Genomic DNA, 25,751 nt, shown 5'->3' on the forward strand with positions numbered 1-25,751 from the left:
TATATTTTTACTATGGATGTGAACAACATTGTGAAAAATTTTCGAGGAACTTCCGAAATAGCCATAGGTGCACCTTTGTGGCGGTGAAACAGTTTCCAATCGGTGACGCGTGGAGAAGTTAGTCTAATTAGCATCCCGGTTTAGGTTTGTCCAACAGCGTAATATTGTCCGACTGAATGTAAGCTTTGTTGTGCTGTAGTAGTTGTACTCCGATACGCTACACTTCATGTGTCCTCTCTCGTATCAAAAACCCCAAGTATATATATTATTCTAATAAAAACTGACTAAAATCTTCCATGCTTACTGAACAACGTAATACAGAACTGTCTCTACGGTTTGCTGAGCTTTTTCTAAACAGTTTAATGAAGACTATTAGCACTGAACAAATTTGTGGCTGTTGGCCAGTGTTTTAGTACAACGGTTCTATTTACTCACAAGAATATCAGTATAAGACGGAAAAAATACAAAAAGGCCTCTGAAATTATTTAAATACCTATTTAAAAGGTAATACGAAGGCTGATATTCAACAGCTGAGCTATGCTAGGCATAGTCCTACTGTAAGTTAACCCATTGCTTTTCTCAGAACTTTGAACTGACTTACTTAGCCATTTATGTACTGACCTATAATTCTATGCTGATTTTGAGCTACCAGGAAGTGTCAAAAGAGTGCCTTTAATGTCGCTAGAAAGTAACCTACTTTGACAAATAAACGTTAATCAGGGCGTATTTTTTTTATTTTTTATTTTGTGCCTCTGTGTTAAGACAAAATTTGCATCCTTACTGCGGGTATTTATCTAACTCATGCCGAAAATGGGTAAGGGTATTTTCCGTTTTCGAGAAAATCCTAGGACAGAAAGCCTGTATTACTAGTGGCAGTTAGTAGTAGAACTGCGGAACACGGTTCGTGCCAACATACTATCATGTTTTTACAGCCGAAAATTACCCATGTCAGAATCAGTAGGCAATTCGTAAACAGCTCTTCTCTTGAAACTTAGCCTCACTGTTTGTTCAGGAGTTGACGCTCACGTTGATTCCATGTTGGCTAACTAGCGGAAGGCGTTGTAAACACTTCCACGCTACATCCCAGTGAAAAAAAATAAAAATAAAAAATGCGAATTTATGGAATACCGGACAGGCTTGTTATTGAGTTTGAAACTTCCTAGCAGACAGAACTAAAACTGTCGTTCTTAAAGATACCAGCGACATAATTCGCAATCTCTCAAGCTTATATGGGTGTTTGCGAGTTTCTAGAGATGTACTATGTAGAAATTCTTGCGAAATTGTGAGATTTTGGTAAAGATTTTCAGCTTGGACTGTGAGTTGTTCCGGAACTAATTCTGTAGAGACCTTTTGGTTATACTTGGTTCAGTGAAGTAGACGTGGAGGCTCAGGAATACTAATTTCGTACGTCACGTTACTATGTAAATGGTGGTTACTGCTGTGTTAAACCCGAAGATTATTAAAAGATTACGCTTGTAGATATGAACTATATGGGAGATGGAACTTAAATAAGTGAGAATTCTTTGAGAAAACTGTGAACTGTGTTAACTGGATCCTGAAGTGTATAAAATTGTGCTTTTGTTCTTAAGTGTTGTTTTAAGGAGTGGCCAAGTTTTTACGTAACTAACTTGCTTGCTGATTTTGAGCGGTAAGGGGCAATCTGTGATAATACACTAGAGATGATAAACTTCTCTGCCAACATCGCTAATAATAATCTTTATTCTCGATAATCGATTTCAATAATCAGTGTTACCATCTTCAGATCTCGACGGACAGAAATACGCAGTAACCTATCCATCGAGATCTGAAGATGGTAACATTGATTACCGAAATCGGTTATGGAGAATAAAGGTTATTATTAGCGATATTGGCAAAGAAGTTTATCTTCTCTAATGTATCAAGTAATCAAATTTTGTGCTTAGCAAAGTGAAGTTAAGATTGAAAATGATTGTCAGGATTAGTTGGGCATTTCACGTGTTGTGTGTGTGAACTAAAATAAATATGCACGCTCTATTGAAATAAACATGGAACGGGGCTTTACCGTTTGATTGTATTAACCCTGTTTTATACTAACAACCTTCCATGACTCCCGAGACTTTTAGCACGTCGAAAACTGTCAACAGTGGACTCCTAGCGCAGAACGTCTACATCTGACAATTAAATCTGATGTTTACTGCACATTTGAGTTACTCCATTGCCAAGTTCGTCCATTTTGTCTTGGTGTAGCGGCGGTCGCAGACTGTATTGCAGTGTCAGAGAGGCCATGTTATCCAAAGGTACGTATTCTCCGACTTCTCTCTCGTCTTTGACCGAAGACAAGAAAAGACGGCGCAGTTATTGACAGCCTAGTACGTCAATATTTATGAAATAGGTGTAAAGTGCCAGGACTGAGTGTCTAATGATATCATATCTCACAGTCGTCTGTTAACACGAATAAGTATAAAACCAAACATGACAATTATGGTATTTCCAGTACTGTCTTAATGTCTTATGTGTCTACACTCATAACGTATTTGTACTTTAAAATTGTGGCATCTGAACTAAACTTCTTGCTGTGTAGGATGTATGAGGGAGCGCATGTGCTGTGTATGTCCAAGTTACACTTACCTGCGACAGGTAGTAACTAATTCGAGTGTGGTTCAAAACAGACAGAAAAGTAACGTGTAAATAGTATCTTGTACAAGGCGGTGTCTTCGCAAATAGGAAAAAGATAACCCTAAGATTATAAAGCGTGGTGGATATGCCTGCGCTTATATATGGTAGTGAAAATCGGAATTTACGGCAAGGAGAGGAAACAAGAATTGAAGAAACAGATAACGTTTGTGAGGTCACTTCTTGGACCAACATTGAGGGACAAAGTGCGGAGTGAAGACATGAGACAACAACTAGATATGAAATCAAAATTGACAGAGATTAGGCACAATCATAAAAAAATAGTATGATCACATCACGAGGATGCCACGCGCCTGACATGTAAGGAATGCACTTCAACAAAACTGGGAGACAGGACATAGGACGATCAGTGGAGAGATAGACGCAACAGTTTTGTTAGATTCCTTTGACTTCGGATAGAGCTAACACCCACTCCTTGAAATGGAAGGAGAAGTAAGTAGCAACATACTCAAGTATTTGGTAGAAAAATGTACTTGGTTCGGACAACAGAGTTTCGGATTAATAGTTACCGTTCAGCGCGATTTATTGTATCCAAGAGCAGGCTAGCTGGAGTCAGGTTTACTTCAACGGTCACAGCAAACTACATAATATTACAAGTACATTTGAAGACAGTTTAAAAGTCAGTGTCTTATCATGACTTCACACGTCACAGGCCGTAGATGACGTCTGGCATCGATAGGTTCAATGCACACGTCACTCTTCACGCACATCATTCAAGACTGGAACGCAAAGGAGGAGACGATAAATGGTATGCAAAGCACCCTTCGACACAACAAAGTAAGTAAGAATGGTCTTGTGGAGTGCAACTGACATTTGCAATATGTTAGACAACTATGTCAAGTCACTGTTTTGTAGGGTGCAGATTAGTATCGTAGCTTAAGTCATTTTTAGTGAAGTTGTTTTCGTAACTAAGCCTTATCCTTCATCGATAATTCTCGTGAAATGTACGATGGGCGTAAAATACGTAGGGTAACACTTTTCTTCTGACATCAACTTAGCTTCATTCAGGATTCCAATACAGCATATTATTCCTGATTCTTTTGGCTACAAAACCCTTTTTTTTTTTTCAACGTAACTTCCGTTCAATGTTACTGCCTCAACGCCACCCAACTGAGAGGGCCTGTTCGCCAGCATGGTACCACTCTTCTGGTCGACGTCAGTGCCAACGTCATGCTGCATCAGTAACCCCCCCATCACCCACGTACTGTTTCCCGCGGAGTACGTCCTTCAGTGAGGCAAACAGATGGAGGTCGGAAGGCACGAGATTCGAACCATAGGGTGAACGAGGAAGAATAGTCCAATAAAGTTTTATGAGCTGTTCTTGGGTGCGCTCACTTGTGCCAGGTCTTGCGTTGTCATGGAGAAGGAGAAGTTCGTTTGCATATTTGTGGCGACGAACACGCTGAAGTCGTCTGTTTAATTTCTTGAGCGAACACAGTAGACTTCAAAGTTCATCGTTGCATCACGAGGGAGGACTTCAAGCAGGATAGTCCCTTTCGAGTCCCAGAAGACCGTCGGCATGCCTTTACCGGCTAAAGGTGCAGTTTTGAAGTATTTCCTGGAGGAGAGTTGGTGTTGCGCCCCTCCATGTGTAAGTAGCCTGTTTGTATGTTGGCAGCGCTATAGACTGTGTTAATATCGATGACAGCGCTCTGCGCCCTCGGCAAGAGATTCTGTGGTTGGCCGGACTAGCAGTTAGCATGTGAATAGAAAATTGTATGGACATGCTTCTTTCTTAGTGGAGACTCTGTGTTGGTACACCATGCATTGTAAGTCGAGACGCAAGGAAATGTATGAGGATGAATGTTTGATTGGTAATGTTTAACCAGTGGAATTATTGACAACTATATAATTTTTGGAACTGGATGTCACATGAATAAGATAAAGTTTTCTAAATACATTGTGTGCTCTTAAACAAAGTCTTTTCTTTGCTGACAATAAGCCTCTTAGTAGTTAGAGTCTAGAGTAGTTAGAATCTTTTTATTTAGCTGGCTGTAGTTGCTGCTTGCTGTAATTGCCGTAGTTAGTGTTATGAAGATTTTCTGTGAAGTAAGTGCCTTATGGAAAAGTACAAGTTATTGTTAGGATTTCTTGCAATTCAGGGCTATTCTTTTGTGTTTATTATTGAGTGTCATGTTGTCAATGTATAGCAGTCAGATGGCGTTGGGCTTGTATTCTGTGGGTAATAAATAAATAGGTTACGTTTGAGTTGTCTTTGAGATGGAAAATTCTGTAGGTCAGTGTCTAAATGATAAAAATAATTGAATACTTAATTTCACATGCCGGCCCTTAGCCGAGGATACTTCATTAGATTCTTCTGTTTCCTTGTAATTTGAATAACTAACGCATGATTAGAAATTAGTTATTGTTTACTGCTAGCGCGTAATTGTATGTATGGAATTTCCTTGTAGTTGTGGTTTCCTATTTTTGCACTATATTGTCATGAACAAAGTGGTTGTGGCACAAATATGGATTAGCAGTCGTTTTTGCTACTAATCAGATATTTATTGTTTTCACTGCTATTTTAGTGTTTCTTCTTATTTTTTGTTTTCAATTTTTTTTTTTTGTTTTATTGTGGTGTGATAATCGTGGCGAATTCGAAGCGTAACACTAGGATGCAAAGCAAATTGAGAAACGACCGTGACGACGAGCGTAGCTTGTTAGCATCACCTAGCAACTAACTGAAAAATGTTCAAGACAATTTCGTAATAGTGCATAGGAACTTGGACCATACAGTAAATAACGGCGTTTAAATTGAAACAATTAATGAACAGTGAACTATTGATCGCCTCAGATGTGCGAAATAACAGAGCAAAATCTTGCAAATACCGTAGATGCAGGTTTTGCATCAATACACTTTTATGAATTAAGTCAAGACACTCTCTGCTTTTCAAAATACGAATATTGCCAATGCGAACGCACTGACGAACAACACAAAGGAACATGTTTTAGTCACTCATGAATTGTTATTGCAATTATGTCAAAAATGTGATCAAACAGAGAAACAAACACAGCAACAACTTCAAAAGTTAGACACAACTGGCGAAATTAAACAAACACTTGAAGATTTAACCCCTGAGATACACAAAGTCGAATCGAAATATCAAAACATTTCTGAAGACTTAAAAACAAAAATTTGTGAGCATTTTCAACCTATTTTTTCGCGATGTGAAGACATTACAGAACCATGGAGCAGCAATAAAAGAACAGCGTACCGTACACGAAAATCCCGACATCTTGCAATCCAAAATCAACTCTGATGCATCTACTGATACGGTTGCGCAACTTGTAAAATATCAGGAGAACTTAAGGGACACAGTAGATACGATTACGACTCAAATAGGCACTCTAAACTTGGCTCAGAAAAACACACGGAAAAAATCAACTCATTATCGGAAAAAGTAGCCAAACTTTCGGATCAGTCAACAAATTTATCTACGAAGGTAGATGACGGCTTGAATGATACGAGACCGGTAGCCATTACTGACACAGAGGAGTACGAGGAGATTAGGAAATTTAAACTGTGTCAGAAACAAATTAATGCGCAACACAAAAGTTAAATACGGGAAGCACAAGATCAATAGGCACAGGTGATACAAGAATTACATATTTCAAATACTCGCGCTCCGATACAGGAAGAGGGATTTAGAAATACGGAAAAGTCACACGGTAATAATACATGATATTTCGGAGATCTTGAAAGCAGTCGGCAGGGTGCACCGAGCCCTGAGATGGAACAGCCGACTCGACATAACAATGACCGATTTGCGACTCGCCGACACGATGATTTAGACTATAAGCTCTTCATCACAACACTTAAATTTAAAACATTCAAGAATTCTAGTAAAGTGTATGAGGATATTGAAAGGGTAATGTAGAATGTAAAGGGGGACGATAATCTAATAGTCATGGGCTACTGGAATGCAGTTGTAGGGGAAGGAGTAGAAGAAAAGGTTACAGGAGAATATGGGCTTGGGACAAGGAATGAAAGAGGAGAAAGACTAATTCAGTTCCGTAACAAGTTTCAGCTAGTAATAGCGAATACCCTGTTCAAGAATCTCAAGAGGAGGAGGTATACTTGGAAAAGGCCGGGAGATACGGGAAGATTTCAATTAGATTACATCATGGTCAGACAGAGATTCCGAAATCAGATACTGGATTGTAAGGCGTACCCAGGAGCAGATATAGACCAGATCACAATATAGTAGTGATGAAGAGTAGCCTGAAGTTAAAGACATTAGTCAGGAAGAATCAATACGCAAAGAAGTGGGATACGGAAGTACTAAGGAATGACGAGATACGTTTCAAGTTCTCTAACGCTATAGATACAGCAATAAGGAATAGAGCAGTAGGCAGTACAGTTGAAGAGGAATGGACATCTCTAAAACGGGCCATCACAGAAGTTGGGAAGGAAAACATAGGTACAAAGAAGGTAGCTGCGAAGAAACCATGGCTAACAGAAGAAATATTTCAGTTGATTGATGAAAGGAGGAAGTACAAACATGTTCCGGCAAAATCAGGAATACAGAAATACAAGTCGCTGAGGAATGAAATAAATAGGAAGTGCAGGGAAGCTAAGGCGAAATGGCTGCAGAAAAAATGTGAAGACATCGAAAAAGATATGATTGTCGGAAGGACAGACTCAGCATACAGGAAAGTCAAAACAACCTTTGGTGACATTAAAAGCAACGGTGGTAACATTAAGAGTGCAACAGGAATTCCACTGTTAAATGCAGAGGAGAGAGCAGATAGGTGGAAAGAATACATTGAAAGCCTCTATGAGGGTGAAGATTTGTCTGATGTGATAGAAGAAGAAACAGGAGTCGATTTAGAAGAGATAGGGGATCCAGTATTAGAATCGGAATTTAAAAGAGATTTGGAGGACTTACGGTCAAATAATGCAGAAGGGATAGATAACATTCCATCAGAATTTCTAAAATCGTTGGGGGAAGTGGCAACAAAACGACTACTCACGTTGGTGTGTAGAATATATGAGTCTGGCGATATACCATCCGACTTTCGGAAAAGCATCATCCACACAATTCCGAAGACGGCAAGAGCTGACAAGCGCGAGAATTATCGCACAATCAGCTTAACAGCTCAGGCATCGAAGCTGCTTACAAGAATAATATACAGAAGAATAGAAAACAAAATTGACAATGCGCTAGGTGACGATCAGTTTGGCTTTAGGAAAAGTAAAGGGACGAGAGAGGCAATTCTGACGTTACGGCTAATAATACAAGCAAGGCTAAAGAAAAATCAAGACACTTTCATAGGATTTGTCGACCTGGAAAAAGCGTTCGACAATATAAAATGGTGCAAGCTGTTCGAGATTCTGAAAAAAGTAGGGGTAAGCTATAGGGAGAGACGGGTCATATACAATATGTACAACAACCAAGAGGGAATAATAAGAGTGGACGATCAAGAACGAAGTGCTCGTATTAAGAATGGTGTAAGACAAGGCTGTAGCCTTTCGCCCCTACTCTTCAATCTGTACACCGAGGAAGCAATGATGGAAATAAAAGAAAGGTTCAGGAGTGGAATTAAAATACAAGGTGAAAGGAGATCAATGATACGATTCGCTGATGACATTGCTATCCTGAGTGAAAGTGAAGAAGAATTAAATGATCTGCTGAACGGAATGAACAGTCTAATGAGTACACAATATGGTTTTTGAGAGTAAATCGGAGAAAGACGAAGGTAATGAGAAGTAGTAGAAATGAGAACAGCGAGAAACTTAGCATCAGGATTGATGGTCACGAAGTCAATGAAGTTAAGGAATTCTGCTACCTAGGCAGTAAAATAACCAATGACGGACGGAGCGAGGAGGACATCAAAAGCATACTCGCTATGACAAAAAAGGCATTTCTAGCCAAGAGAAGTCTGCTAATATCAAATACCGGCCTTAATTTGAGGAAGAAATTTCTGAGAATGTACGTCTGGAGTACAGCATTGTATGGTAGTGAAACATGGACTGTGGGAAAACCGGAACAGAAGAGAATCGAAGCATTTGAGATGTGGTGCTATAGACGAATGTTGAAAATTAGGTGGACTGATAAGGTAAGGAATGAGGAGGTTCTTCGCAGAATCGGAGAGGAAAGGAATATGTGGAAAACACTGATAAGGAGAAGGGACAGGATGATAGGACATCTGCTAAGACATGAGGGAATGACTTCCATGGTACTAGAGGGAGCTGTAGAGGGCAAAAACTGTAGAGGAAGACAGAGATTGGAATACGTAGGTTGCAAGTGCTACTCTGAGATGAAGAGGTTAGCACAGGAAAGGAATTTGTGGCTGGCCGCATCAAACCAGTCAGTAGACTAATGACAAAAAAAAAAAAAGGTAATGACATGCATCCACAAGCTTGGCTTCATCAGTTTTCTCATTGTTTTCCTCCTAATTTGTTATTAGAGCATAGGTCAGAACTTAAGTGTTGGTATTTACAAAATGAATCAGCTGTAAGAATGCGATCAGTTGTTTGCGACTGTCACAGTGAAGGAGATTCTTATCATGCCTTCCTTTCCGCATATTGATCTCAGGCTACACAAGATCGAGAAAAACACAGTATTATAATGATGAAGCATTTCGAACAGTCTGAATTTTCCAGCACTGTAAAATATTTTGAAGATATGTTACACAAGAATCTGCATTTGTCAAACCCGTGCAGCCCCTCGAAACTTTGCTTAATCAAATTGCCTGAACACTTAAGACATATTATTTTGGCTGGACTTTGTAAATTTAATATTGAATCTTTTCAGGGACTTTTGCAAGAACTGGAAATCGACGCGGACAATCGGATGATGCGAAAACAGGAAAACAACAATAATTACAGGTCACATCGACAAAAGTTTCGTGACAACAGAAACAACCGTACACGACAAGTTCACTGTTATAACGCAAATCGTGACCAAAACAGGCACCACCCACATGACAACCACCATTGGCCGAATAACAATAATTACAGAGACAGATCACATTTCCGTGGTAATGACCATGACAGAGACAACCATAGAAATAGACAATATGGGAACCAGAATAATTATTATCAAGAGCGACAAAATGAGTTCAGACGCCACACTCAAACTTGTAATTACGTTTCCGGGAGAAATTCTCCACCACTTAATCGCCAAGAAAGAAATTACCGAAATTATCATGACGACAGACGCTATAGTCATTTCAACAGACCTGAATATAATCAGAACTGGTGTGATTGAATGAAGGCAGAACCCTCTCTACAAGTTAAAATAGTAGAAATTAGACCTCCTAATCCCCGTAACGACGCGCGGCAACAAAGAGATAATAGACAAATACTCACCACAACACGTACTTATGAACCCTGACGACGTTGCTGCGATAACTATCAATTATGTGGAAATGGAAGACATTAGGGACATTTTACTCCAGGAACACGACATGACACAGAACAACACTGCATATCCTGTAATTCACATCACAACGAATGACATAAAATTTACGGCCGTCCTATTTTAATAATTAGTGAAACAGCTTTCGCAAATGCAACAAATCGAATGATTGCCCCACACTTCTTTTCCGTAAGATTAAATTTCAAGCTGCAACTTTTGTAAAAATAGTAGAAGTACGCATACAAACTAACTTAGAATTCTTTTGTCAATGCCACAGGTTTATTATGAATTTTCTTATTGTTCCATTTTATCGACGAAGATTATATTAGGTGCAGATTTTATGAATGAGTATAAAACAAATTTAAACTCACACGTCGCTGAAATATCTTTAGAGAGAGAAGGTAAGTCAATAGCTTTGAAATTTGAAGATTGGCTTTCAAATCATGATGAGGAAATCAATAGGCTTTTCCTTTTGCCAGATCACAGTTTGGAACTTTCGACGGAATTGGATGCTAATATTCACTTTTCAAGTACTAACAGAGATGATATTTATGACGTATTAGAGACTAACGTTTCAATTCAGAAAAAATTCAAACAAATGAGAACTGTGATGACACTGATAGGCAGGACCTTTTCACCCTCTTACAATCACATTCCACAGTTTTTACTTACAAAACAGGAACAATTAAAGGATTTCAATACAAATTTCGTGTTCGTAAGCATCCAAAATTTCGTGTCAGACCACACGTAATTTCGCCACATTACAGGGACCGTGTTAGAACGGAAATACAATCTATGCTCGACGAGGGCATTATTGAACAAGCAGTAAGTTCATACCACAATCCAATACATGTTGTTGAGAAAAAACGGATCGATCAGGCTTGTCTTAGACTCCAGTCAAATAAATACATTATCATTCCTGAAACAGACAGGCCGCAAATGTTGGAAGAACTTCTTCAAAATTTCAATGGCGTAAAAGTTTTGTCTTCTATTGATCTCAGATCCAACTTTTATCAAATTGAACTTCATCTAGAAAGTAGAAACTATACGGCTTTTCTTTGTTTCGGCGTTTGTTGTCAATTTCGGGAACTACCTTTTGGTCTGAACATTTCTTCGGCAGCATTCATTCGTGGGCTAAATTCCACGTTACCTGAGTTTTTAAAACGGCACATCACCTTGTACATGGCCAATATTTTAATAGCAAAAGCCACTTAGGAACAATATAATCGTATCCTCAACAGTTTGTTACGCATTTTTCTGATTCTGGAATTACAGTTCACTTGGAACAATCTGAATTCGGTAGGACAAAGGTGAAGCTTTGGGTCACATTATTCTTTCAGAGGCATTCAGCCGGATCCTGAAAAGTTTGATGCAATCAGAGCTATTCTTGTTCCATCCACAAAACAAGTTCGCAGTTTTCTTCGTCTCGTGAATTTCTAGAGTCGTTTCTTGAATATGCAAATTCTAGTAACTCCAAAAATTTTTTTCTCAATGGCAAAATCACTATTTGGAATTGAGACGAACAGGGACAGTTGGAATTCGATTCTTTCAAAGAAGCACTAATTAACGCGCCAATCTTAGCTCATCCAGACATCCAGATCTGTCACAAGATTTCTGCCTTAGCACAGATTCTTCTAAAGTTGGTATTGGTACCCATTTATTTCAAGAAGCCATAGAAAATGACATTACCGCTCAGAAAACCTACGCTTTTGCTAGCTTGCTAACAAATTCAGAGAAAAAAATACCCCGTCCGTGAATTGGAAGCTTTAGCTATCGTTTGGGAATTTGACGTATCTCGTTTCTTTCATTCTGGCGAACATGTAAAAGTTTACAGTGATATCGAACATTACAATTTATTATGTCTTCAAAATTAAAACATGACAGGTTGAAACGTTGTGCGTTGCTTCTGCAAGAATTCCGCTTCACAGTAGTCTACATACCTGGCACGGAAAACATTGTTGCGGACGTACTTTCACGTGCACCGGCTGGCCTTGAGAAAAGCAACACAGAGGCTAACCTTGAGAAAAATTTCACTATTCTTTTCATTCAAAAACTAGCTTTTGAAGAATTTATCACCCCATCTTTAAAGGTCACTGCTCATGAGCAAGACAAGGATCCGATTTGGAAAGATATAAAAAGTAACTGGCATGATAACACACACACGTAAATTCGTCATGATTATCTGGTTAGATGTAACATACTCTTCAATCGTTGCGCTGTTGATGACAAACGTTGGGTACTTTGTATTCTTGACGACATTCTTAATAAGCTCATCTGGTACATTCATTTCAGCTATGCACATTTTGGTCCACAAAAATGTTATCATATTCGGATGACTTGTTATTTTAACGACCTGAAAAGAGAATTAGGAGAGTTCTGTCTATTTGCAAACTTTGTAAAAAGCTAAACCGTCTACCATCTCACATCGTACTCCATTGTTTCCTATTATTCCTACTAGATTAAAAGAATTAGCTGCTGTTCTGGAACCCCTTGTTAAAACATTGAATGGATTTTCATACGTTCTCGTCACTGTTGAACTTGCTTCAAAATTTGTTTCTTTGATACCGTTACTCAAAGCCACTGGACGTTGTGTATCCAATGCCTTTGTTAAAAGTTTCTTACGTGAAGTTGGACACGTTGACTAGGTTATTTAGGATAAGAGGCCTCAATTCAAATCTGCTGTTTGGTCACGCATGCTTTGGAATCGTAAAATCGAACCTGTTTTTATTTCATTGTACTCCCCAAGTTGTAACCCGTCTGAACGGATTATGAAAGAAATTAATAAGCTTTGCAGACTTTATTGTCACAGGAAGCATCAGCATTGGGACAAATACTTACACTTATTTCAAAATATACTGAAGAAAATGCCTCATGACTCCACTGCTTTACCACCTGTTCTTGTACTGAAGAATGAGGAACCACCGAACAGAATCAGAGAGCTTGTACCTTTCGCGAGTACACGTAAATTTCGACATAATGACATTATTGATTTGGCTATTAAAAATATAAATTCTGCTGCAGACAAAAGAAGAAAACTACACGGTAAGACAAATGCAAAGAAACCTCACATTGGTCAAAAAGTTCTCATTAAAGCCCATTCATTGTCACACAAGAAGAAAAATTTGAGTCACAAATTATTTCTAATTTACAATGAACCTTACATGATCCGACGTATACCACATGATAATTACGTTGAAGCTGAAACTCTGCATACTAAGAAAAGTAAGGGATTACACCACATTTCTCATGTGAAACCATTTATTGAGAAATAATTTGCTTTCTGACTTAGTCTTCGCTATAAAATTTTTTCTCTCAAGTTACTATTACCCATTGTCACATTTAGAAACTTTTAGCATGCAGCAATGTTTTGAAGTTAACTACCTAGAGAAGAACCTATGGAACATATCAAACGAGTACACTTTTATAGGGAACAGACGACACTTTCTTACTGTGAGTACATTTTTGCTTGTCAGTTACACGTTTACGTCACGACTATAATGCTCACCTTCTTGGAACATATATTGCTAATCAGGTTTACTGCAACATTTTGGTTTACTTGAAATGACATTTTTAATTAAAGTACTTTCTGAAAGGTCACAGATGACACAGTATTTGGTGTGTTTGACAGTTACATGATTGTACTACGACGCTACTTATGAGTGACACAATTTTCATTATTGTTTTACGCTGCATCTGTTTTATGTCTGCACAGGTTTTCTACATTCTTCAGGAAAGTTAAACACATTTTGGTAATGACTTTTGTGGCATGAGAACAATTACACAGTAGTTTTCATAACTCAACAATACATCACAGTACAACACTTTCAATGTAATGGCAATGAACGAAATAACTACGACATTTATACGCATAGCACTTTAGTTTTGTACGTGACAAGGTAAGCTCATTGATTTTTGAAGAACTTTGCTGATGAATGACGATAAATACGACACTTGGCACATTTTTACCATTAAGCAATGACAGAAACTTCCTTACAGCTAAAAGTACAGTTTAGCACTACATGACATGCATTTGAGTGATTACTTTTTGTACTTGAAACATTATTAGAAATATTTTTGAGCAACAATGATAAAGAGAAGGTTTTAAGTGATACATTTCATTCCGCAGTTTTAATCTGTAAAATCTGAAGTATGACTACATTATCCCTTATGGGTATACACCTAATTTGTGTACCATGCTTGTGACAAGCGCAAGGAGCCCTAGCTATAATGGTATTTGCTTATACAGTTTTATGCATTGGTACCATATTTCTCTAATACAGAATTACACAGCTATCCGGTCATTTAACGGATAGAAATGAACATTTGTACTATGTCTCTGACACATGTTAAGTAATTACACAGTTGGATTACTTTGCATTTATGAAATTGTGCTTTGTCTGCTTTTTGTGAACTGTTCATATATATTTTCGGAACCATTATGATACTGCAAAAGCTTTGAGTGATGTATATTGCATGGGATCTTGAATTTATGTTTGAGGTACATGACACTACTGAAACGAGCAGAGAGCATTTTTTATAGGTTTCGAGATTATTGGAGGAAGCTACGACAAGTTTGAGATTGCATAGATGTCTTATGATGGTATTATTACAATGACGATGTGTATTATGACTTCGAGATATGGGTATGACCAATATGTGTATCTGAGTACCAGAGTGCCAACGGAAATTTTTGGACACTGTTATTCATGAGATTTCGTTTCTATACACTTCTCCCATAATTTTTCAACATGTGAAATTTTGCTTGTGTGAAACTGTCATTGTAGCTGAAACTGTTGTAAGAATGTTGGTAAAGAGTGTATGTGACATTGACATAATGCTCTTCTGTGCTAGGCTGTGCGCTGGTCTCCTTGAAATATACCCACTGTTGTGTTGCCTTTCAAATTTACTGGTGCCGCTGAAGCCGCTTTTAACCTCGGGTCAGTCCTGCAAGCGTGCGCATTGCTGTAGAAAAGAGAGGCCATTGACCTCGCTATTGACATTTCTTTGTAGAACACACGACATACACTATTACTTGTAAACATATGATTACATTTTAGAGTTTGAACTTTGTGCTACTTACTGAAATGCTTATGAATTGATGAGAAATGTTCTTACACTTACACGCCTGATTATGACAAGTATCTCTCTACGAGAGTTCACAGAATTTCTACTGACTTATGAAATGCCACATGACTATGGAATGATATTTTTATGTTTTGCTGTGTACACATGTGCTTATTTTATTTGTTATCTGGTTTCTAACTGCGCTGTATCATTGGTTTTACTAAATAAACAGATCCGTTAAATAATAATTTTACGATCTACATTCCTAAAAAAAGAGTGCTTGGAAAGGAAAGAACAATAACAAGGAGAAGGGAGGAGGTGCGTACATAATTTTCTTTTCAAGGACTTTGTAATTTTTTGGTAGAATAAGTAGTTGTGGTGCACCACTTTAGTTTTAAGGTGTGGCATAGAACCATGGCATTTCACATGGGAGATAGTATAGATCCTGTTCCTTGTGCTGGCACTTTGCATAGTCTTGATGATCGCAGATGCACACGTGCTATTGTAAACTTTCATATATATTTGCCGTATCTGCATTGCTGTTTTTACTGCAATATTTTTTCTGCTTGTGTTTTGTCATTTTTAGGTATAAGTTATTGTATTTGCTGCTGCTATTTGTCAGACAACGTCCTACTGGATTTCATTTTGTGTTATTGTGGTATGCCACTTTATCACTGATTTATTTTTATTGTTTGCTGTATATTGCCTTATATTGTTCGTAATGTGGCACCTGCTTCGCTAATTTAGATATGCTGCTGCTTGCTTTGCCAATTTGCATTTTTGTGGTTGTTGTTTGTGTTCATTTTTTCTGCTGCTGCATTGCCTCGATCCTTAATCTCTGTATCTGGGCTCAGGAGATATAAGACAGTTTAAGAGGGCGTATGCTACATAAGAAAATGAGTTGGGAAGAAATACTTTGAGAAGCTACAATGAAAAGGTCTGGCCAAAGAGTATTGTATAATGAGGAACAATTATTTTGAAAGAGAAAATGAACAGATATAAGTAAGGTATATTGACAATAAGTTTTGGTAGGACCTTTTTGGAATTGAATGATTAGGTAAGAAAAATAGCGAAGTATAAGCACTGGTTGAAAGTATAAATACAGATAGCATACTCAGATAGGATTTTTTTGTGGAAACAAATGTTGAAGTAAGAGAGGTCTGCGAGAATTAAATTAAGTTTTTGTTGGAAATGAAGTAGTTTTCGTTGAAAATAGTGGAGATACATGCATGAAAGATATTCTTGAAACGAGAAAAATGAAACAGAGGTATAAAATTCACACTACAAGTGCTGCAGTATCTTACATTTCTATTTTTAGCTACATTTAAGTTGTGATTGCTTACATGTAAGCTTACACGTAAGCGATTGCTTACATTTCTACTTCTGCAGTATCTTACATTTCTACTTTCACACATTTACACTAAGAAACAGATTCTGTCCTTTCCTTTTGTGTTATTCGTCTATGTTTATATGTACTCTTGTGTCTCTATGTCTTCCTATCTCTTTGTATTTAACTGATAAGATAAATTTGGTAGTTTTTTCCTTGTAGTACTAGGCTGCATTTACTGTGATGAGGAATAATGTTATTCTCAAATCTAATCCCTGTTTTTGTGCAATGTTCTTTACTTTAATATTCTTGTTTTTCATTTATTTTCTTATGTCACAATTCCTGCAATACTCATATATATGCTTATTTCTACTCTTCTTGTAAATCCTGTGTTACTACAAATGGTATTTGTATTATCATGTTCTTTACTATAATGATCTTTTCTTTACATTTGCAATAGTGTTGTTATACTGTAAAGTGGTAATTGTATAGACAGCAGTTCCTCAAGTTAGGTAAATAGTAGGGATTCTCTTTACTGCACACATTTGTCTGTTGGTCATACTATATGTATCAAATCTCAGAGATTATATGACTGTGTTAATGCTTGCAAGTGTGTTGATAATTCGGCAAGGGACTGGTTAAAAGATTGCTGATTGTAAGGACACTGCAAAAAATAATGAGTGCACAGGTGGTGGTGAGGGATTTGAGAAATGCATCAATACTGACTATACAATGGTGGTTCACGGACTTGCTATATAATTCTCAATACTCTTCAACTGTGAATGTGCACCAACACAGTCGCAGCGAATGGTTGCTGACCATCTCCCCAAGGATTACAGCGGGTCTACACCTTCAGTGGCCCACTACTATCATAATCTCTACAAGGACTACAGTGGGTCTAGTCTGTGGTGATCCACCAATTCTACTAATATTCTTCGAGACTTCGACTGCTCTGTTGTGGCCCATTACCAATATTACGATAACAACTGAAATTTCCATGTCAAGAGTCAGCACTGTGTTTCTGTATGGAGGACAACACTACTTTTTCAAGACTGCATGGCTGTCCACTACTTGTGCATTTTCATATACTTCCCAGACTTTGTGCATAAAACTGGCGTAGACTTCTCTTCTGATTAATTATTAGGACTGTGAGGATAACTTTTACTTTATTGATCAACAGCGTATTACTTAAACATTGTGAGCATCTGCTCTATTTGATACTGTTAATATAAAAAATTTTAAGAACTTAGTCTAGGCCACTGCCCAAAACACGATGTACAATTTTTTGAGGGGAGCTGGGGGACTTTGTAAGTACCCTGATTGTATGTTGGCAGCGCTATAGACTGTGTTAATATCAATGACAGCGCTCTGCGCCCTCGGCAAGAGATTCTGCGGTTGGACAGACTAGCAGTTAGCATGTGAATAGAAAATTGTATGGACATATTTTTTCTTAGTGGAGACTCTGTGTTGGTAGGACATGCATTGTAAAGTGGGACGCAAGGAAATGTATGAGGACGAATGTTTGATTGGTAATGTTTGGACAGTGGGGTTATTGACAACTATATAATTTTTGGAACTGGATGTCACATGAATAAGGTAAAATTTTCTAAATATATTCTTTGCTCTTCAAGAAAATCTTTCTTTTGCTAACCAGATGCCTCCTAGTAGTTAGACTCTATAGTAGTTAAAATCTTGTTATTTAGCTGTCTGTAGTTATTGTTTTCTGTAATTGCTGTCGTCGTGTTATGAACATTTTATGTGAGGTAAATGTCTTATGAAAAAGTATGGGTTATTGTTAGGATCTCTTGCAATTCAGTGCCATTCTTTTGTGTTAATTACTGGAAGGCATGTTGCCACTGTATAGCAGTCAGATTGCGTTGGGCTTGTATATTGTGGATAATAAAGGAATAGTTTAAGTTTGAGTTGTCTTTTTCAGGGAAAATTCTGTAGGTCAGTGTTTGAATGATAAAAATAATTAAAGACGTAGTTTCACGTGGACTGCCGTTCTGTTTCCGGTTCAAAGTGGTGAACCCATATTCACCGCCTGTGACAATGTTCTACGAAATAAGGTCACGATCAGCCTCGCAACGCACAAACAATTTCGCGTACATTGTCCTTCGTTTCTGTTTATGGTATTCTATTAGGAGGCGTGGAACCTAGCTGGCACACACTTTTGAGTGCTCAGGCTGGTGGACGAATGTGTCAGCGCCACCAACAGAGACGTCCAGTTGAGCATCGATGTGTTCTATGTGATATGTCCATCACCTCTAATGAGAACATCCGCACGTTCTAACATTGCAGGAGTCACAACTGCGTGCAGCTGGCCAACAGGGGGCCATCCTACAGGTTTGTGCTGTCCTGTTACGACGATGACAGGCGCCTCAGCAGACGACTCGCCATGCTTTTGTTCACTACCGTATCTCCGCAGACATTCTGCAAGCGCCTATGAATATCTGCGATGTTCTGGTTTTCCCCCAAAAGTAACTTAATGACAGCTCTCTTGTTGGATCTGTCTCCGTTACAGTCGCTACATTTAATGACCACGTAAAGCACTGCCATCTCTCGGAACTTCAGGGAATTACAGTAGCTGAAGCGGGAATATTTCACCATGTCCCACAAAAAATTCGCATGTTTGCAACCGAAGTTGAAGGAAGTAAAAAATGTTTTGCGTTACTTTCTGAAGACCACTCGAAATTTGCTTTGTTCTGACTTTAGAGCTTACAATTCAGCGGGTTTATCCAGCAGCTGCGTGTTCGTAGCAGACGTCTCCATCGACTGTCGAAGACTGTTATGGACGGGGCAAAGTTCAGTAAATCACTCATGATGATTAACAGCGATACAATCGCGAACCACCCCTCAACATGTGCCACAGAGTTTCTCAAAGTATCTGAGAAGTTATTAGCTGGGTATGGGGCGAATGGGGAGGGGCACACAAACACCCTGATGTGTTCCTCAAACTATTCACGCATCTAAAATTCGTCGGCGCTACTCGGGAACATTTTTTAAAATTATATTTGATTTTCTTGTGCTCTATCCATTATCAAACAAACAAAACGTTGCATTTGTCTAAACGCTCGACACAATTTTCGACACTGTTACTAGTCTGTAACATCATCTTCAGGATGTAGGAATGGTGAAGCACATCCATGAAGACTCAACTAGGTCAAGATTTCTATGGCACTCCAACGGTTCGTCAGCGATTACCAAGTTCCTACCGAAATTATTAGAATGATATCACAGGAAGTAGACAGTTTAAAACTAGTTTGTTTCCTTCCCAAATAAACTGCAATGCATAATATATGGAGATAATATTTGTTTGTTTCTGCTTCTCGTACAGACTCGGCTGCTATCATTAGCTCCGATTTCTCGTAATTCAGTTTACGACAAATGAATTTCGGCTGGCAGAAGCTTTAAGTATATCAAAGTGCTTTATTGTGATACTGTAATATCGCTATGGGCTTGATTCATATCATAGTAATCGTTACTGTTAGTATAAAATGTGAACTACAGCACTTGACTTCCTTCCGCTTCAGCAACAGCCGCTAATGAGAACGAAGCATATGCATTTCCTTATTATTATTATTATTTTCGATTATTCCCATTTAAGAGAGCGTTTGAACTTGAATTCCTTTATGATGATTGTTTATGTTTTTTCTGAGCCCAAATTTTCTTCATGTGTTCACTGTGTTGTTCCTTTCGCTCCGCTGTCCATTTGCATCCTGGTCTCTTCTGTGTTGTGGTGTCAAATTTATGTTTTTTGATGATGTTCCTGAATTCAGTTCTATTTTCTGCATCGTTTACTGTTATGTGTGCTTGTCTGAGGTCCTCTTCAACTTCTTTTATCCATTTTGTTTTTCCCCTGCCTGAGTTGATGACTTTAAGAATTCGCTTTGAAATTCTGTTTTCATTCATCCTGTGGATATGTCCGTAGAACTGCATTCTTCTTTTCCTTACTGTATCCGTAATCTTGTCTGTGTATTTATATAATTCTGATGTTGGTCTCTTCTTCCAGATTCCTTGCTCTTGTATCAGGCCAAAAATTTTCCTGAGAATTTTCCTTTCTTGTTTCTCTATTTCTTTGATTTTAGTTTGCCCACCTATTTGTGTTGTTTCAGATGCATACATTGCCTCCGGAAGTACGACAGTGTTGTAGTACCTCAATTTTGCGTTAATGGATATGGAATTTTTGTTATAATAGTTCCACGTGAGTTTATATGCTTTCTGTAGTTTTTGTATTCTTTCCTCATTGGCCTTTAGGTTGTTCCCTGATGGCTGGATGATTTCTCCCAGGTACTTAAAATGTGGTACTTGTACGATTTTCCCATGGGTTGTCACAATAGGCAATTTGTCTTGTGGCACTTATAACGATATGTTTACGTAATGTGTATACATAAACATACAGTTATAAATGTCCCCGTTCGTAGCCGCTAATTATAACAATATGTTTACTTTTCTGCTGTAACATATAGCTATAATCAGCGGTGGAAACATATTTGCGAACGCCGACCGTGTGCGGCTGTTTCTTGTTGGATCGTCTGATCAGTCGGAAGTTGCATTGCGGAAGAGAGTAAATGCCTATTCAAAATATAATTATTTTTGGATAGCTCAACATGAATTTCCTAAGGGACCGTAGTTTATCATGCATTTACCAGTAGAATATGGCGCGGAGAAAATATTTCGCCGCATGCAACTTCCGTCCGAACTCGACGAAAGAATTCGTGACTGTGAACTCTATTTGGAAGAAACATAAAGAAAATTAAACAACTTCACGAAGGAGTGAGACATAGATTCTATATTAAATAAATAGTCCATACACCAGTTACATTTAAGTCTGAATTTATGGCAATTAATAGACGAACTTACACTGCAATGAAAGATTTAACATGGATGCCGTTTTGAATGGCACTTCTCGTAATGAAAACAATTCCTTCGACGTTTTCACATACACGTCGCACAATAAATCTACTGCTAGGCACTTTTAGTATTACACATTTACTTTACACTAAAACCATATTATTTTTAACGATAATAATACGGCGGCAAGACATGCGCGTCCGACACAAGTTACAGGAGACAAGAGAAGAATGAGTAACTGTTCATCGAGAATATCTCGTACATCAAAAAAAATGTGTAAAAAAATGTTCTTCTTCTGTCCGTTTTTCGCGCCACGGTTTTCAAAGTCAATAACTCACAGCATCTCTGACGGCGCTTCGACAATAAACAAGTTACGTCACAAGTCGTTCACCTTTTACATTCTCGCAACATTATTTGCTAACTGTAGCTGTTGCCGAGCGACTGCTCGATTAGTGAATGATTTAAAATGATAAGGCAATCACATAATGTTACACACTCTTTCTATGTACTGGGTTTTCTCATATGAGATTTGCAGGCCAGTTCTTTGTGCAATTTCGTGTAACTTCTCTATGGCGTTAGTGGCTTCTTTTCTATTATTTGTGAGGATTGCAAGGTCATCCGCAAAAGCTAAACACTTCACATTGAATCTATTATCTTTTCTAATGCCAATTTGGATTCCTTTGACTTCTTTTTCCCATGTCCTGATAATTTTTTCAAGAATGATATTAAAGAGTAATGGTGAAAGTCCGTCACCCTGTCGCACTCCAGTTTGGATTTCAAATGGTTCCGAGATATCCCCCATAAATTTAGCCTCGGAGACTGTGTCAGTTAATGTTTCCCAAATAATTCCTCTTGTCTTTCTGTCAATGCTGAATTCTTCCAGCGTCTTGCAGAGCGCTACTCTGTCTATAGAGTCGTAGGCCTTTTTAAAATCTACAAAAGTAACCACTGTGTTTCGGGTGTTTCTCATCTGGAGAATCATTTTCAGATTCCAGATCTGCTCTATGCATGATCGTCCCTTGCGAAAACCAGCCTGGTATTCTCCTATTTGTGGGTCAGCTTGTTCTTCTAATCTATTCATGAGAACTTTTGATAGGATTTTATATGTGACCGGTACGAGTGAGATACCCCTGTAATTATTTGGTTCAGTTTTGTCCCCTTTTTTGTGGAGTGGATGGATGAGTGCACATTTCCATTCAGAAGGGATCTGTTCTGTTTTCCAAATGTTTAATATGATTTTGTGAATTTTTCTTGTTAATCTTTCATCATTTAGTTTCCATAGTTCTGCAATAATTCCATCTTCTCCTAGGGCTCTATTGTTTTTCAGTGTCTTGATAATTTCTACTATTTCGTTGATGGTTGGCGGTTTAGCGTCAGGATTTGGTGTAGACGTCTCGTAGTGAATATCCTCTGTAGGTCTTTCGCAGTTGAGAAGTTTGTTGAAATAGTCTGCGAGGATTTGGCAGTTATTCTTCGTGTTAGTTTCTAGTGAACCATCCGGTTTCTTGAAACAAAGATTGGGTGGCTGGTATCCTGCAATATGTTCTTTAAACGTCTTATAAAAATTCCTGGTGTTGTTCTTCTTAAAATCTTGTTCTATCTCATCTAGTCGCCGTTTGCCATAATTTCTTTTTTCCCTCCGAATAGTTTTCGATGTTTGTTTTCGGATTACTAGAAGTTGTTGCCATTTTTCTGATGTTTTGTGACTATTGAAGTTTTTCCAGGCATTGGTCCTTTCTTCTATTGCTTGGTCACATATTATATTCCACCACCTGTGTTTTCTCCTTCTCGGGGGTTGACCCAGTTTCATCGTGGATTTGAGGACGTCCACAAGTTCTGTCCAGTTTGTGGTGTTTGTCTGACTAATTTCCTGTAAGATGTTTTCCTTGTTGAGTTTTATGTATTCGGGGTCTGGTCTCAGCACTTTGTTTAGTTTTGGATTTTTTCTGTTGGGTTGTAATCTGGTCTTTATCTGTAGGAGATGGTGGTCTGAGTCAAAAATCCTCTTCTCGTTTTCACATTCAGAATTTCTGCTGTGTTACTCTTGGAGATGGCCACATGGTGTATCTGGAATTCACCCAACATTGTGTTGGGCGACTTCCAAGTATACAGTTTCTTGTTGGGTTTTTTGAATTGTGTTGACATAATTACGAGGCCGAAATTTTCGCAAAAGTTTATCAATATTTCCCCATTCTTGTTAGTTCTCTTGTGAGCTGTATGGATTCCGATGATTTTCCTGTATTTTTTCTTTTTACCTAATTGTGCGTTAAACTCGCATAACAAGATTATTACATGGTGTTTGGCAATTTTGTTTGTCGTCTCTTCAAGGTCATTCCAGAAGTCATCCACTTTCTGCCGGTTCTTCTTGTTATAGGTATTTGTGGGTGCGTGTGCGTTGATCAAGGTGTATGCTTTGTTGGCCCATTTGACGGAGAGCGTTGATATACGTTCTGAGGCAGACTGGAAGTCAATGACAGCGTCTCTGATAGATTATTATAATAATAATAATAATTATTATTAGAATTTGCCAAACTTCGACCTATGGGAACGGCTAATTTATTTCCTTTCTTTGGCTTCTTTATTCGTATTCTCCGTGGTCCTCTTCTTTCTTCTGTCCCTGTCCCTTCCAGCTCTCTTCTTCGTACCCTTTTCCTGAATTCATATCTGTTTTCCATGTTTTGTCTGATATTCCCAGCTCCTGAAGATCTCGCTTAACTTCTGTAAACCATGAAATTTGGTTTTTGGAGTTTTGTTGAAGAAGTTGAAGATTTCTTTTGTCGGCCGCGTGTTACAAATAGATTTTAACTGGCCATAAAATGCAAAAATTTCTGGGTAATTCATCTTTTTTTCTTGCAGTTAAGAAGGCGGCTTCGTTTATAGCGAAGCCTTCTGGGCATAAAGACATTGTAATGACTCAGTATTTTATTAATACACTCTAAGACAAAAAAAATGAAAAACAAAACGCAACCCATAGGAATTATCCGAATGGAACGGAAATCGGAAAATGTAAAGTACGTGTGTAGACAAAAAACTGATATCAATTTCAAAAACGGTGGATGATTTTATTCAAAAGAAAAACCTTCACAAATTGGGCAAGTTAAAAATGCGTTGGTCAACCTATGGTCCCCTTACGCAGTCAGTTATTCAGTTGGAATTAATTGAGAGAGTTGTTGGATGTCGTACTAATGGATATAGCACCAAATTGTATCCAGCTGTTGCGTTAGATCTTCAAAATCCGGAGCTGTTTGGAGGGCCCATGTTGCTCCAAACAGTCTCTGCCGGAGAGAGATCCGGCATCTTGAACTTGTCATTATCGAAGAATGATGTTGCTCATCATGATTTTTGGTGGATAACCGCAGCTATTGTACGGTGTGGTGATGTTAAAAATATGCTTGGCCTTCAATCTTTCAACGCGAGACACACTACTGCTTACCGCACATTTCAGATGGCTGAGGTTTTCAATAGGGACATTGCAATCTCTTTTTTTTAGTTTTAGTATGCCTTTATTTTAAGGCCTCGCAATGTTCGTGAGGCCACTGAGACTGAGTCAGTTTATGTATGGTTTACAGGTGCAGGTTTAAGTGCAAATGTAAAATCTGTTGCTGATTTTACTATGTACAGTAAGAATTCAAACATCACTCTTGGTTGCCGGGGCGGCAGTCAGGTGAGATTCCAGGCCGAAAACGATCTGGAGACGCCCCGGGCAGTGGTGTAATACCAATCTGACTGTCGCTCACCATACGACTTGAAAACCGGAGTGATGCTCTGGGATGCCATTTCTTTTCGTAGCAGACCCCCTTTGCTTGCTACACAGTAATTTTCATTTGCCGCGACTAATCACGTTAGCAGTGACACTTCTTCATCAAGCCGGCCTCTTTTGTAAAAAAACAAATTAGCGTCCGCTCACTATAAAATATTTTCGTAAGTAAAATTTCAAGGGAAAAAAGTATCCGTTCTGAAACAGAGCGTCATAATGATTTTTGTTTTCAAATTATCATACAGAAAGTGTCGCCGTAGTTTAACCAATAATAAGCTCTCAGGAATGAAATGATTAAAATAATTAAACACATCGTTTTCTAAATAGATGTACCGAATCGAATCTTGCCAATAAACTAAAGGAATTTGGAAATTGCAATCTATAAAGGCAAACAGCTGGTGAGGAAATGTCCCAAATGGGGTTAGTTAACCACTGGGAGGTAAAATGAAATTTCATGAATTGTAGAAACAAAATGTTCGATTGTGTTTGGGGCAGGAAAGCCAATTATTTTTAAAAGACCAGTACTATTATCATTATTTCGACAGGCTGTAATGCCGATTACATACGTTGCTAATAATTATATATTTTTTTTAAATACTAGGACTAACGCGTGACACAATGTATTCAAGTTTACAACCCATGAAACGAATGTACGAACGAAATCTTCCTCATACTGTTCGCCTGCTACACAGACACCTTGTACCATACATCT

Source organism: Schistocerca serialis, chromosome 5, assembly GCF_023864345.2.
Source record: "Schistocerca serialis cubense isolate TAMUIC-IGC-003099 chromosome 5, iqSchSeri2.2, whole genome shotgun sequence".
NCBI lineage: Eukaryota > Metazoa > Arthropoda > Insecta > Orthoptera > Acrididae > Schistocerca > Schistocerca serialis.